Source organism: Arvicanthis niloticus, chromosome 4 (assembly GCF_011762505.2).
Source record: "Arvicanthis niloticus isolate mArvNil1 chromosome 4, mArvNil1.pat.X, whole genome shotgun sequence".
NCBI lineage: Eukaryota > Metazoa > Chordata > Mammalia > Rodentia > Muridae > Arvicanthis > Arvicanthis niloticus.
In genome coordinates, this window is record NC_047661.1 from 34,465,025 (window position 1) to 34,479,113 (window position 14,089).

Here is a 14,089-nt window from a genome sequence, read left to right on the forward strand (position 1 = left end):
TGTGCATGTGTGTGCATGTGTGCATGTGTGTGCATGTTAGTGTATGTGCATGTGTACATGTTAGTGTGTGTGCATGTGAGTGTGTGTGTGCATGTAGGTGTATGCTTGTGTATGTGTGACTGTGTGTGCATGTTTGTGTATGTGAGTGTGTGTGCATGTATATGTGTGCTTGTGTGCATGTGAGTGTGTGTGTGCTTGTGTACATGTATGTGTAAGTGTGCATGTGAGTGTGTGTGTACATGTGTGTATGTGTGTGTGCATATGTGCATGTGTGTGTGTGTGTGTGTGCATGTATGTGTGGGTGGGGGGGCCAGGAGTGAAACAAAACAGATTTTAGTGACAGAATCTCTCATTGGCTTGCCAAGTAGAATGGGTGCCTGGTCAGGGAGCCACTCTGCCTCCCAAGAGTCAGGGTTGCAGGCATGTGCCACCTTCACCCACTTTCTTCTTGTCCTGGATTCTGGGAATCAAACTTACGTACTTACCAAATTAACTACGTTCCTAACACCTATGTTTATTATCTTTTTTTTTTCTTGTGCATAGTTTAGGACATAATTTGTTTTATAAGGTCATTTTTTTTCAAGAGCTCGTTATCAAAGGCGGACTCTCACCTGGTCTAGACTATGCACCAAGTCTCCAAACAACTTTGAAACACTATGCCAAAGATAGCCAGGCAGTGTGGCACTAAGTTAGTGGCAATATCACAGCAGATGGCCCAGTCCTTCACTAAGATAACTGGTCTACCTGACATTGCATTTGGGGAGAGTGTACCTTTCACTAGGATTACAGTTATTTACCAACCAAGGAGATAAGAACTCATAACAGAATATGGAAAACTCCATTCTCCTGTCTCTTTTGTAAGGTGTAGCATAACTAAGATGTATCTTTGGTCTGGGGGTGGGGTAGTGAAAAACAGAAGGGCATGATCGGAAAAAATCTAGCACTAGCAGTAGAGAGATTGGAGGTTGGGAGAGTCCTTTATTCAATAGTACAACAATCAAGCTTAAATCAGTGTATTTCGTGTCCTATATCTGCTCTGTGTGTATGTGCATGTGTGTGTGTGTGTGTGTGTGTGTGTGTGCACATGTACATGTGAGTGCATGTATGTGAGTGTGTGTGTGTGTGTATGTTAGTGTGTTGTGAATGTGAGTGCATGTGTGCATGTGAGTGCATGTGTGCATGTGTGAGTGTCACACACACGCATTCACACACACACACACACACAGAGAGAGAGAGAGAGAGAGAGAGAGAGAGAGAGAGAGAGAATGAGAGAGAGAGATCATCATCTCCCATGGACAGTATGGTTACAGCCCAGTCTTTCACTGCCCAATAGAGTATCCATTGGCCATAGATAACTGTTGAACTTTACATTAATTCTAATTAAACATTCAGTTCCTTAATTGCACTGGCCACGGTTCAGGTGCTAATGGCCACATTTGGTCACTGCCCACCATGTTGGACACAGCCGATGATAACATCTCAATCATCACAGGAGGATCTGCTGCACTTCCCTAATGGATTCCAGTCTAACGAGGCTCCCTGACCTGTAGCTTCAAAGGGGAGCCTTTCTCAAGGCAAAAGAGGAAGCTTTAAACAGCTGTGTGTTAGAGAAAGAGAGTCCACATGACCCAAGAGACGCAGCCAGGTGGCCCAACCATGGCTTCCAAGAGGAGCCCCCGAGACTCTCCACAGGAGCCCTCTCAGAGTGCAGCGATGCCAGAGATTGGAGCATCTCCTGCCAAAACTGACAGCTCCTTTCCCACGGCCTGAGGGTTCACTGGAGAGTTACAAGGAGCAGAGTGAGTTTCTCTCGTACAAATTAAAATGCAGGAAGAGGGTAGTCCTAGCACCCAGGGCCTGGGAAGCCAAGACTGCCAACATGATTACATAATTGAACTGTCTCACCTTGCCCAGTCAAGTTAGATTCCAAGGAGGATAATTAATCTTCCCGCTGCCTGTTATTCCCTGCCCTGTTCATGCTTCTGCCCCTGCTCAAAGTCAAGTTTCCCAACTAGAAGAGAAGGGGGGAGGAAGAAGCCAAGTCGTAGAGCCTGCCATGCAGAGGGGAAACTTTAATCTGGTCTTTGTGAAATCCCAGCACAAAGGCAGGATTAACACTGTAATTGTATGGAAATGTGTACACCTATATCAGAGAAACAAAAATAACTATTTTTTCCCCCAAGAAACTCTCTGTCACTGTGACTCTGCAAACCCAGAAAGGAAGCAAACAATGATGGAGACCAGGAAGAAAGGCAGGTGGACATTCCAGCCTCTGTGCTCTCACATTAGTCACTAGCCAAAAGCAAATCCAAGGTGGGCGAAAGGCGTGGCGATTGATCGGGGAGCGAGTGTTGAAATGGGCTCATTCACTCAACAAATATTTGCCATGCACCTTCAACACCAGGCACTCAGTGTCCAGGAGCATGGGATCTAACCCTGAGCAAGGGACATTGCCCCTGAACTGATGGAGCTTGAGTTTCTAAGGCTGGATTTGTTCTCAGTGTGACTTAGGGATCCATTTCAAAGACATAACTACTCCCTGCAGAACAATGGTTTGACTCGTCTGAAAGAGTATCCATAACTACAAACCCTCAGGAAGGGCCAGAACCATGAAAATTAAGAACCTAGTTTTGTACAAAAAGGAATGGAGTAAGTAACTTTCTAGCCAAGCTTAGCCTGCTTCCATGGAACGCCACAAAATGACGGGCCACACCAAGGGGCAGCCCACAGAAGGTCTGGGCTCTGCCTTGGAGGAAGCAGTGTGGGAGAGCAGGTCCTTGGCAGCAACACGAGGACCGAGGACGGTAAGCTGAGAAAGGCAAGGCAAACAAAAGCGGAAGGTATAAAAAAATAATCTCACTGCATACCCACCACCACCCCTAAGCATGTATTTATGAACTGACGTGATATGGCCCAGAAAGTCTTAATACTACAATATTAAATTCCGTACACGGGAGAAGCGAAGACGGCACATTATAACAAAGACAGTTGGGTTTTGTGTTGTTGGTTTTCTGGTGCTTGCTAATGTTCTGGTTTTTAGCTTTGCTCACGTAGATGTTATGTTCCTTTAAAGGGCTGCCTTCCTGCCAGACCGTTTTTTCAACCAAAGTGCAATGCTGCCCCCTCGTGGCTGAATGCCATGAGCGCGCACGCAGAAACCTAGCCTTCGCATTTCATTTTGCCATTTTTCCATCTTTCAAAGTGCAACTATTTCATCTTTAAGGATTCACCGCTCGAGGGTATTTTCTGGCTTACACGCTAATCAACACGTTATTTTCTTCTACAACAGAAACCGTGCACGGGTTACTTAACGAGGGGGAGTGGTGGGTATGTGGCGGCTTTCTCCACTTTTTGCTTTATGAATTAAGTGATCTCCCCAGAGAAGCTCAGAAATCAGGCCTATTCCATGTAACCTTTAGAATCCTGACTGGGATTCTCGCTGGGGAGGCGTTCACTGAGAGAGCCGGCTCAAGGAGATCAATGCCTGACAGACATCCCACTCCCAGACAAATGTATTTGATTTCAGTTCAACCTTCGATTCTCGTACTGGGGAATAAACTGAAACCAAAAGCTCTGAAAATAGCGATGCAGGTGAAACACTGAGCTGTGGAAAGTCTCTTTCCCGGGTTGCGCGAAAACAAAACTCCCAGCTTAAAGAAAGGCACCAGGCACAGAAACACTGTGTGGGACAAGTGGAGGGCTCACCTCACAGGGCAGCTCGCTTCACCACGATCTGGGTTCAGCTATCAACCCGTCCCTGTATTAACAACCTGGTCAAAGTGGAAATACAAAGAGGGAAGTCATCCCGAGCTATTGAATGCTAAATGCTGAGTATAGGACACAGACGTCTGCACTTTTACCAAGGTCCTCATGACTTACTGCACCCAAAACTTTGACAACCACTGAGTAATATTTAATAGGATTCTTAATCTCCATTAAGAAGATACTGTTATTCCTAGATTTTTTTTCAAATATTGCAATGCTGCAGAATAACCACACACCCCACATACACACACACACATGCACACACGTGTGTACACAGTCATACTTTCCTTTGATTATATCAAATTAAAAAGATAGTGCATGGCAACCCAAGGGTCCGGACAGTGAACACTGAAAACCACCAACAAAAGTCCTGATCACCACTTGGTAATTGCCGATGACAATTCCTAATGGAATTTGCAACCCCAATGATAGTACGTTTGAAAGTCCGTAAGTACAAAATACAAACCAGTTCATTCTGTGGTAACATTCGCCGGATCTGAGGATAGGAGGGCCTGCAGATGTGTGCAAAGCATTTTTTTTTCCTTGAAAGAAAGGGACCTAAGCAAAGATAACCAAGATAGGGGACAGAGAAGTAAGAAAGGCAGAGGGGGAGGGAAGAAGGAAGGGAAAGAGGAGGGGAGATGAAAGGAGACAGGGAAACCATAAGATGAAAGGGGGAGAGGAGAGAGAAGATTCTAACTGACTGACACTCCCCTCCTGTTGCTCCCTGGACAACCTGCTGGTCTTAGCCGTGCCTCCTGCTCCCTCCCATTTCTGGGCAGCCATTGTGTGCCTCTACCACTCCTTTACAACCAACCACCTGTCACTGGGTCCTGTTCTAGGCTGTGGTGGTGAATATGGAGTGTCCCCTGGCCTTACCAAGCCCAGCTGCAATGCCAGCGCGGGCGAGCGTGGTTACCACAGCAGGTTCTAGTTCCTTTATGGTCTGACTTACAGAGAGTGTAAACGCGGCATGGAAAAGGTTGTATTCTGCCTAAAGGAAGCTGAGCAATGTTGACAGAGGGTCAGTTTCTATGCACTACCCATCAGCACTGCCAGCGAGATGTGGAGGAGAGAGAGAGAGAGAGAGAGAGAGAGAGAGAGAGAGAGAGAGAGAGGCATTGAAAAGTCTCACACCGTTGCACAGAGAGGCAGTGCCCCTGCTTCTCCAGTCTGGGATCCCAGGAGAAACCCACCACCCACCGTCCCCGGCTTAATAATAGACTACCGTGGAAATCATAACAGGGCCCAGCCGTCAAGAAAAACTAAGAACAACTGCAGGGGAAGGTCTGGAAGCATGAGTGACTCTAGCTTTTTGTTTTATTCAGGGGACAGATACTTGAACCATGTCAAGTCCGTTTGTTCTGGAAGAGAAATCGAATATTACAGGGCATCCTTTAGCTTGATATAGAATTTCAATATATCTCTGAAAGTGGGCTCTAAGTCACCACCACCCACTGACAGCAAAGAGGCCTGGGTTGAGAATTTACCTGAGAGACACGGGCTCTTGGTGTTTACAGCCTGCTTAACGCAAAGAGACACAAATTGCAAACTTAATGACAAAATAGTTTCAAAGAGAGGAGGGTTTCTTTTAATGAACTACAATAAATATAAGTCAAGCGAAGTGTCCTCCCCACGGTATGATTAGCATTTTCCTGAATCGGCTAATATCTTAGTCAACTCTCCTCCCGTTGTGTCTGCCTCCTGTCATCTTGAAACACTTTCTATCTCACCTTCCTTGCTCCACGTGGGGAACTCATTTAAAATCAGTTCTGTTCGCCATGTGACCTTTAAAGGAGGTGGGTTGAAAGGTAAACTTTTCATCCTATACAACCGGCATACTTCCAGTACACACGAGGTAAGGATTATAGTTGAACAGACATTCATTTTTAAGCCTTTATAAGACAAAAAAAAAAAAAAAAAACAACAACAACTCTGCCAATGTGTGTTGGTATTGCTTATTTACAAGAAGTTTTTCCCTTTTATTCCTATAGTAAGCAATGTAATTGTTCTCACTCCCCTCCCACCCCATGATGTCTCCCCCAATCCTTAGAACCTGGGAACAGTGGGACTAGGTTCTCCAACCCAGTAGAAGAGACTGTGATTGCTATAGACCAATATGGTACAGGTGTCCTGGAGAACCCGAAGAGGTAGATCCATGAGGTCTGTTAAAACCAGGTGCTTCTAGAACAGGGGCAGAAAAGGAACCAGTTCAGGAGGAAACAGGCTGGAGTGCTGCAGTTGCTGGATTGCAAGATGGGGGAGAACGTCCATCCAATGAATACGGGCATCTTCTAGAATCTGGGAAGGCAACAGAGGTTCAGTATTCCAGAGATGGCCCAGTAACGGTATAAGGCCCATTTTAGGTCTCTTAAAGGTTTTGTCTTTAATTACATTTATGTAAACAGAGGGTGTGTGCACATGACTGCAGTGCCTTCAGAGGCCAGGGGCATCTCAGTCCTCCGGAGCTGGAGTGACAGGCTGCTGTGTGCTGGCATGTGGGTGCGGCAAACCAAACTCAGGTCTCTGCAAAAGTGGTCTGTGCTCATAACTGCTGAGCCAGCCTCGCAGCCCTCCAAGAGCTACTGCAGAGGTGAGTAACACTGGATCAGTACTCTTCTAAGCCACTGGGGAGGCAGAGGATGGACTCTAACAGTCAATGGGAAAGTAATATACTCTCTGAGTCCTTTCTGAAGAGAATTGGGGTTCAAGAAGTGATGATATATAATGACCAGAAACTAAGTCCATGAAATTCTGGGGTAAAAATAGGATACGATAAGCTTTATAGCTACAAGTGCTGACCATGAGTAAAAGAACAAAGGGCCCTGAACGTGTCTTCCTGGAGGAAGTGTTATTAAGGATTTATCACAAACTACACTAGAATAATGGACTACAGTTGTGGAAGGTGACTGGCAATGACTTTAATTGCTTTTAATTTCTTTGGATCATCATGATTTAACAAATCACAGGCACTTGGCACAGAGATAGGCTGGAAAAAAATGAGAGATTGCTCCATTAAAATGGACTTTGTGACCTGCATATCTACCAGATGGACCAGAACTTCTGTGCTTATATGCATAGATGTATGTGTGAGTATACACACATAAAGGGAACATGGTCTGTGCATATACACATATCTATGGAACACATGGTATGTGCACACATACATATCTATGGGGCCCATAGCGTGTCATACACACATATCTATGGGGAACATGGTGTGTGCATACACACACATATATGGGAGAGATGGTGTATACGTACACACATGTATAGAGACATGTCACATCCTAATACAGAAGGCTGTGAAAAATATAATGCAACTGAAAAGCCTTCATAGAACATGACTTCTCTTCCCCAAGAGGGTAAGCCAAGCAGATTATGGCACACAACAGGAAATCACGCCTTTGAACTGGCTTCTGAGCAATGTCTCTTCCTGGCTAGCTCAGGGAAGAGACTATAATGGAATGCCCACCAACTAAAGGGGCATGGAGGACCGTTATCTTTTATAATCAAGACCCTGGATATTCCACTGATGCATAGGTCTTTGTTCTGATATTTATGGGTGCAGTAGCTCAGGCCTTTAGTCCTGGCACTTGGGAGGCAGAGGCAGGTTGATACCTTTGTTCAAGGCCAGCCTTGTCTACAGAGCAAGTATCAGGACAGCCACTTTCCACCTTTATTCACTTGAGTTTCACACTAAGCCTGGGGCTAGGGTGGCAGTTAGCAAGCCCTCAGATCCTCCTGCCGCCTCCCCCAACCCCCAGCTCCCAGAAATACTTGGTTTGTTTATATGGGTTTAGGGGATTTGAACTTAAGTCCTCATGCTTGCTATGCAAACTCTCTCACTTGCTGGGGCATCTCACCCCAGTACATGTTTTTTTAAAGAATAATTTGGCTTTTTCCAATCCCCACTGAAAACCAGAATCTCAGAGGTTTTTCTTTTACTGTTTAAGATTTCCTCTCTCTTTCCCAAAGACTGCAGGTCTTGTTTTTCTCTTTTATTTTGTTTTCTTATGTTTTAGATTGGGTATGTCCTGAGAGCCAGCCAGGGTTAATCAGAGTGTTTGGAAAGGAGAGAAGGTAGAAAACAAAGGGGGCAGGAAAAGACTCACCCAGGCAATCAGACAAGCCCCCCATCTTCTCAGCTAGGACTGAGAATAAACTAGGATCTCACACAGGACAGAGCTGGTTGGGGCAGCAAGAACTGTGGATCCAGGTTGCAGAAACTGATAGACACCAACTTCTCTCCAGCAGTAAGTACAGAAGATGAAGCTGTGCCCCTCTCTCGGAAGTAATAGGGAGAAATTGCTCGCAATCATCTCTAATGGGTTGTCAGGTTCCTGACAATGGGCTTGGCAATTAGTTTGTCAGTTCTTAACTAAATGTAAAAATAATGATAATCTCCTGAGGACCCTTTGCTCTGCTTGCCGGCCTTTCACCTGAGGCCAAGGAAGCAAACTCCAATGGGCATGTACATACTACCCATGTCCACTGCTGACCCCAAAATTAACCCACCACATTCACGATCCAAGGAAAACTCCACAGAACATCTTGGCTACTCACCCTTTCCTATCCTATTCCCAAAAGATCCTGCCTTTCCCTCTGCTCTTTGTGTGTGTGTGTGTGTGTGTGTGTGTGTGTGTGTGTGTGTGTGTGTGTGTTGGGCTAAGTCTAATAGGAATCTTTTAAGATATTTGACTCCTGATCTTCCAATAGGAAATTAATTTCACAAAAGAGATGCTGCTTCTGCCAAAAACACATTTGCATTTTGCTTCTCGGTCGGTTGGTCCTCTAACAGTATCAGGCACAGCCCACAATCTGCAGCGGGGAGCTTACACAAGCCCCCACAGAAGCTAGCTCCAGGTTCACTGAGGAGGGAAGACAAGGAGAGGACAGGATCCAAGCATCCCCTAAAGTGCAAGGCCTGGGGACACAGACTTGACCAGGAGGTGAGTTTCCAGTGCCCTGCCCTGTCCCCAGTGTGTCCAGCAAATGCCACCAGCGCTCTGTGGTCTCCTTCCATTCTTGTGAGCGAATCATGCCAAACTCTCTTACTGTCTCTCCTGCAAGGGAACAGACATGGTTTGTCCTAGCATCTACCACAGTGCCCAACCCTACGGTCATGTTCCATCAAATTAACTACCTAATTGATTGACTGCAATCATCATAAAGACCTTGGTAGTCAAGTGCAATGATTCTGTCTTATAGATGAGAAACCTGTTTCCCTGAGAGAGGTAATAATTTCCACAAGGTCCTGTGGAGCTAGGAGCTCAACCCTCTTGGACTCTAAGCCCCGTAAGTACCCCCACTTCCACTTCATCCAAAGATGCTGTCTCTCCTATCTTTGTTATTTCCTTCACTGTTGCTGACCTTTTCTAGGGCCCTCGGGCTGCCTGGTACAATTGCTTGTATACATACAATCTTTTGTTTCCTTATACAGAAGAAAAACTAAGCTGAAAGAAGAAAGGAGGTAGAGAGGAACTTGTGTGCAGCACAACCTTGAGAGAGGAACAGCAGGCTAATCTGGAATCAAGCCAGCAGGGTCCAGAGAGAGCATGCATCTTGTCTCTGGAGAGGAGGGAGTGTTTGTGCAGGCTACAGAGTCGAGGCTCGGCCTGCTCAGTCCTGCTGCTCCCAGGATGTTGCTGCAGATGCCCTATGGGGACCCTGTTGTGGATGCTGAGCAGAAGCTGGAAGAAATGCCTGACTGCAGGCGAGCTGCTTCCCCTGTGCTGCATCAAGCCTGGGAGAACCAGACGGAACACGTTCCCACCTGTTCTGTTTGCAGCATCCCAAGTCTTCAGTGTTGCCCATCTACAGGCAGCTGGAGAAAGGAGGGGCCAACAAAGATGAGGACTGTCTGGTTCAAAGAAAGCAGTGTGTGTGTTTGTGTGTGTGTGTGTGTGTGTGTGTGTGTGTGTGTGTGTGCCTATATATGTGTGTGTGACTTTGTGTGTTCCTGTATATATGTGTGTGTCTGTGTATATGTGTGTGACTTTGTGTGTGACTGTATATATGTGTGTGACTCTGTGTGTGTATGTGTGTGTGGTGTGTGTATGACTGTATATATGTGTGCAGTTCTGTGTGTGCCTGTATATATGTGTGTGACGATGTGTGTATGTGCATGTGCGTGTGTGCATGGTATATGATTGTATATATGTGTGTAACTCTGTGTGTATATGTGTGACTGTGTATGTGTGTGACTCTATGTGTATGTGTGTGACTGTATATATGTGTGTGACTGTGTGTGTATGTGTGTGTGACTGTATATATGTGTGTGACTCTGTGTGCATGTGTGTGACTGTATATGTGTGTGCATGTGTGTGACTGTATATGTGTGTGTAACTCTGTGTGTATGTGTGTGACTGTGTATGTGTGTGACTCTATGTGTATGTGTGTGACTGTATATATGTGTGTGACTGTGTGTGCATGTGTGTGACTGTATATATGTGTGTGACTCTGTGTGTATGTGTGTATGACTGTATATATGCCTGTGACTCTATGTGTCTGTGTTGTGACTGTATATATGTGTGTGACTCTGTGTGTACGTCGTATGCGGGCATGTGCGTGTATGTGCATGTATGTGTGTATGAGTGTGTGTACACATGCAAGCACATGTGTCAGTGCATATGGAGGCCACAGAACAGCCTTGGGCTCCAAGAACCTTCTACTAATTTTTAAGACGGGGTCTCACTGACCTGGAGCACACTACCCAGGCTATGCTGGCTGACCCAGGAGTCCCAGGAATGAGCCTGTCTACCTCCCCAATGAAGCTGGGATTACACCACACCCGACTTTATTTTACATAGGTTCTGGGGCTTGGACTTGGTTCCTATGGTTGCATACACTCTACCAATTGTGCCTACACATTACCAACTGAGCTGTCTTCCTGTCCGTACTTAGGCATGCCTGAAATGTTGAGAGGAAAGGTTTTACTCTATAGCCCACTATATGTTTTCCCATAAACCCCTGCGAGTGCCTGATCATCTGCACGTAAGCAGAGAGAGTCTCCCAGGTTCAGACACAGATAAAATCAGTTCTCCATCCTCTCTCGCTCCTGCATCACCATGTAACACAATTAGCTCTTCAAAGTTCTTTACCCCACCCAATCTGAGGTGCTCCAGCTAGCTCAAGAGGGAGCAGAGAAAGCAGGACTTGTGATGCAAAGAGGAACATGGCTCTCTGGCTATCAAGACTGCCAGGACAGCAAGGCAAGATCTCAAAAGCATGTACATACATTAGTGAAGCAAATCCAGAATGGCTTCTGTGCTGAATGCCCTTGTCCCTGCTTTAACAAAGGTGGGCCCATCCCTTGGCCCACATTATGCAGGCAAAAAAAAAAAAGAGAGAGATTTATATAAAGGATCACCTATTTGCCACTTCTTTATTCTATTACAGGCAGGAGCAGAGGCTGACACCCACAAGGACCCTTTCCAGCAAGGGATTATATATCATGCCGTAGAAATACATAAAAGACAAATTATCCTGAGATCATCATGCTTGCATTGACCTGCTCAAGGTTTAAATCCAGCTGCAATTAGATACCATAGCCACATATCTGCAGGCAGCTTAAATCGCCAGCAACGTGCTTTAATCCTGGGGAAACAGAACAGGATGGATTTTTATGGGTATCTAAGTTTGGATTCTGTGGGTCTGATTTTGATTCGTGGGAGGTTAGTAATCTGCTTTTGTTAACCAGATACTCCTCAACTTCTGAGGTATTTATAATACGACATCTAATTCAGGCTTGAAATACTCATGAAAATTAACTGCATTATTTTTAAAAATGTAACCAGGGAGAGAGATAGCGAGGGAAAGCGGTGTGCTGTGATAAAAGCTCACCACTCTCGCCATCCACCAGAGAGCTCGCCCAGCTGCTGTGACTGACTGACAAATCTCACAGCCGCTAATGTGCCCACTCTTTGGACAGACCTGCCTTTCTGACATGGAGACAGATTAAGAAATCTGTTTTACTGCCTGCTGTGACAGGAAAAATTGAAAATCTACCCACAATGAAAGCATAGAGGTTTTATTTATTTTAACACTTAAAAAGCATATAAGTCACGTGATCTGAAGATTTGGGGAAACAGTAGAAATGGCCACCATGCTAATGATCACCGTGCCTCCTCCTACTTCTACTCCTCTTCCTCCTCCTTCTCCTCCTCTTCCTCCTCCTCCTGCTTCTCTTCTTCTTCCTCCTCCTCCTCCTCCTCCTCCTCTTCTTTTCCTTCTTCTTCTTCTTCTTCTTCTTCTTCTTCTTCTTCTTCTTCTTCTTCTTCTTCTTCTTCTTCTTCAGTGGTAAGTGTAAGTGTTCCTTTCCTAGGCACTTCCTATGTATATAGCACTGTTGTGAGCACATTACATCATACTTTACCTGATGAGCAGGTTGAAGTACAGAGTGAGCCCCAAGCACATAGCTGACACTGGCTGACCCACAGAGTTTGAACCCCACACCCATTATCCATCTGATATGCTACTTGCTTTACACTGGTAATTCTGAGAGAGAGAGAGAGAGAGAGAGAGAGAGAGAGAGAGAGAGAGAGAGATCCATTAGATCATGTCCCTGGAACATTAACTGTGCTTTAAATACCTTAATTTATGAGTTTAATAAAAAGCTAGCAGCTAGGTGAGTTCTAAGCCTATAATATAAAAAGATGGATTTGTCCAAATGTCCACAAAATATGGCTGCAGACTCTTAAAAGCAAAGAAGAATTACCTGTTCAGAGCACAAGGATGTCAGTGTGTTCCCCCACTGAGACAAGTCTGCATTCTGTCCTCAAAGAATACACACACAGGTTCTTCTGGCCAAGAGATCTAATTTCTTCACCATGTCAGAGTGAACCGGACTTCATCTCAGGGTCAAGAGAGAAATAACAGTGGTGGACAAACCCACAATCCTGTGGTATTCGACTCCCATGAAAATTAGGTCTGCCAAATGGTCCATAGCAAAACACTGTCCACCTCAGTATTTCCTGGGGCTGATCTTCCAGAGGTCAGCATGGCACCTGAAGGGCAACATCGAGCGAGAAATCAGAATGTATGTGCGATGTGGGTTAATGGCTCCTAGGGGCAGCTCCTCCAATAATCTGCTTCCACGAGAGTGATGGTCTTGTGACTCAGACCTGAATTCAATTGTCTGGGGCTTTCTCTCCTTTAAACTTTACTCTGAGAGGGTGGATCTCTAAGTCCTTTCATTCTCTATGCCTTTGTCTGAACCACACTCTCGCTGAAAAAAATTATAGTTCTTGCTTTTCTGGAGATCATCATGTTGTCATTGATCCACAGGTTTCTGCACTTTGATGATGAAGGGCTGAACTTGAGGAATCCCCCGGGGTAGGATTCCTAAAGAAGCATCCTTTGAGATGGAGATTTGGGAAGGAATGAGTTTAGGACTGCCTATGGAGAAGAGAGAGGAAGGAATCACAAAAGCAAGGCAGGGCCAACCAAGTCTTAGCCAGACCACCAAGGAGCTTAGAAACCAGATGTCCTGCCATCTAGAATTGTCCCAAGGTGGGTGAATTGTTTCGGTCTCTGTCCACTGAGTTGTTGGCTCTGCATCTCCCTAGAAAAGCAGCTGGAGGAGTCCCTCCCTCCTGGAGGGCAGACAGACAATCTTTCAAGGCATCTCTGATCCCTTCACCACATGCTTCTACCCTCTTGAAGCAAACTTAATTCTTTCTGCATCACAAACCAGAAAAAGAATCAGTACAGGGAGAAGAAGGCAGGCTAAATCTGCCGTTCTCCAGCCAGGGCTACACTAGGGCTACAAGCCATTTCCAGTCTAGGCTCCTATCCCCAAAATTTTGTTAGCCATCTCCAACGCTACAAAAACATTTGCAGCCGTGATATTCCTTCTCCCTGCTCCCACAACACTCTGACATCCTCTTGCTTCATGGCTCGTACTCTCCCGCAGGCCTACACTCAGATCTCTCTTTACCAGAAATGCTTCTTAGACCCCAGGTCGAGCCGAATGAACCAACGCTTTCTGCCAGTGGATCTCATTCACAGCTCTCCAACTTTCTCCAATGATCTCCTGGAGCTCGGCCTGAGGAGCAGCAGGCACTCGGTAAATAAATAAATAATGGAGAATAATGGAGCGATGAATCTTTGCACCTCAGGGCAACACTAAAACAATGTGAAGAGCCTCCGGACAGACCTTGATGCCTCCAAGAATGATCCAACCTCTACAGACAGACCACCTCAAACCGGTTCAAGTACCCCAGCAAGATGTGTACCCCTAACAAGTGTCCCTATCACAGCACTGAGTTAGTAACCTGATAAATGCGTTAGTCTTGGGTGGTTCGTTTGTTTGTATTTTCAA

The 14,089-nt window shown here is 45.6% G+C and overlaps 1 long non-coding RNA gene across 1 annotated transcript; it reads left to right on the forward strand.

Annotated features, from left to right (window-relative positions):
• Nucleotides 1-7,691: 7,691 nt before the first annotated feature.
• On the forward strand, nucleotides 7,692-10,076 carry LOC143441873 (uncharacterized). The gene is made up of 3 exons (XR_013109615.1): nucleotides 7,692-8,717; nucleotides 8,977-9,063; nucleotides 9,209-10,076. It is a non-coding gene; the product is annotated as an uncharacterized LOC143441873 (long non-coding RNA).
• Nucleotides 10,077-14,089: the final 4,013 nt, after the last annotated feature.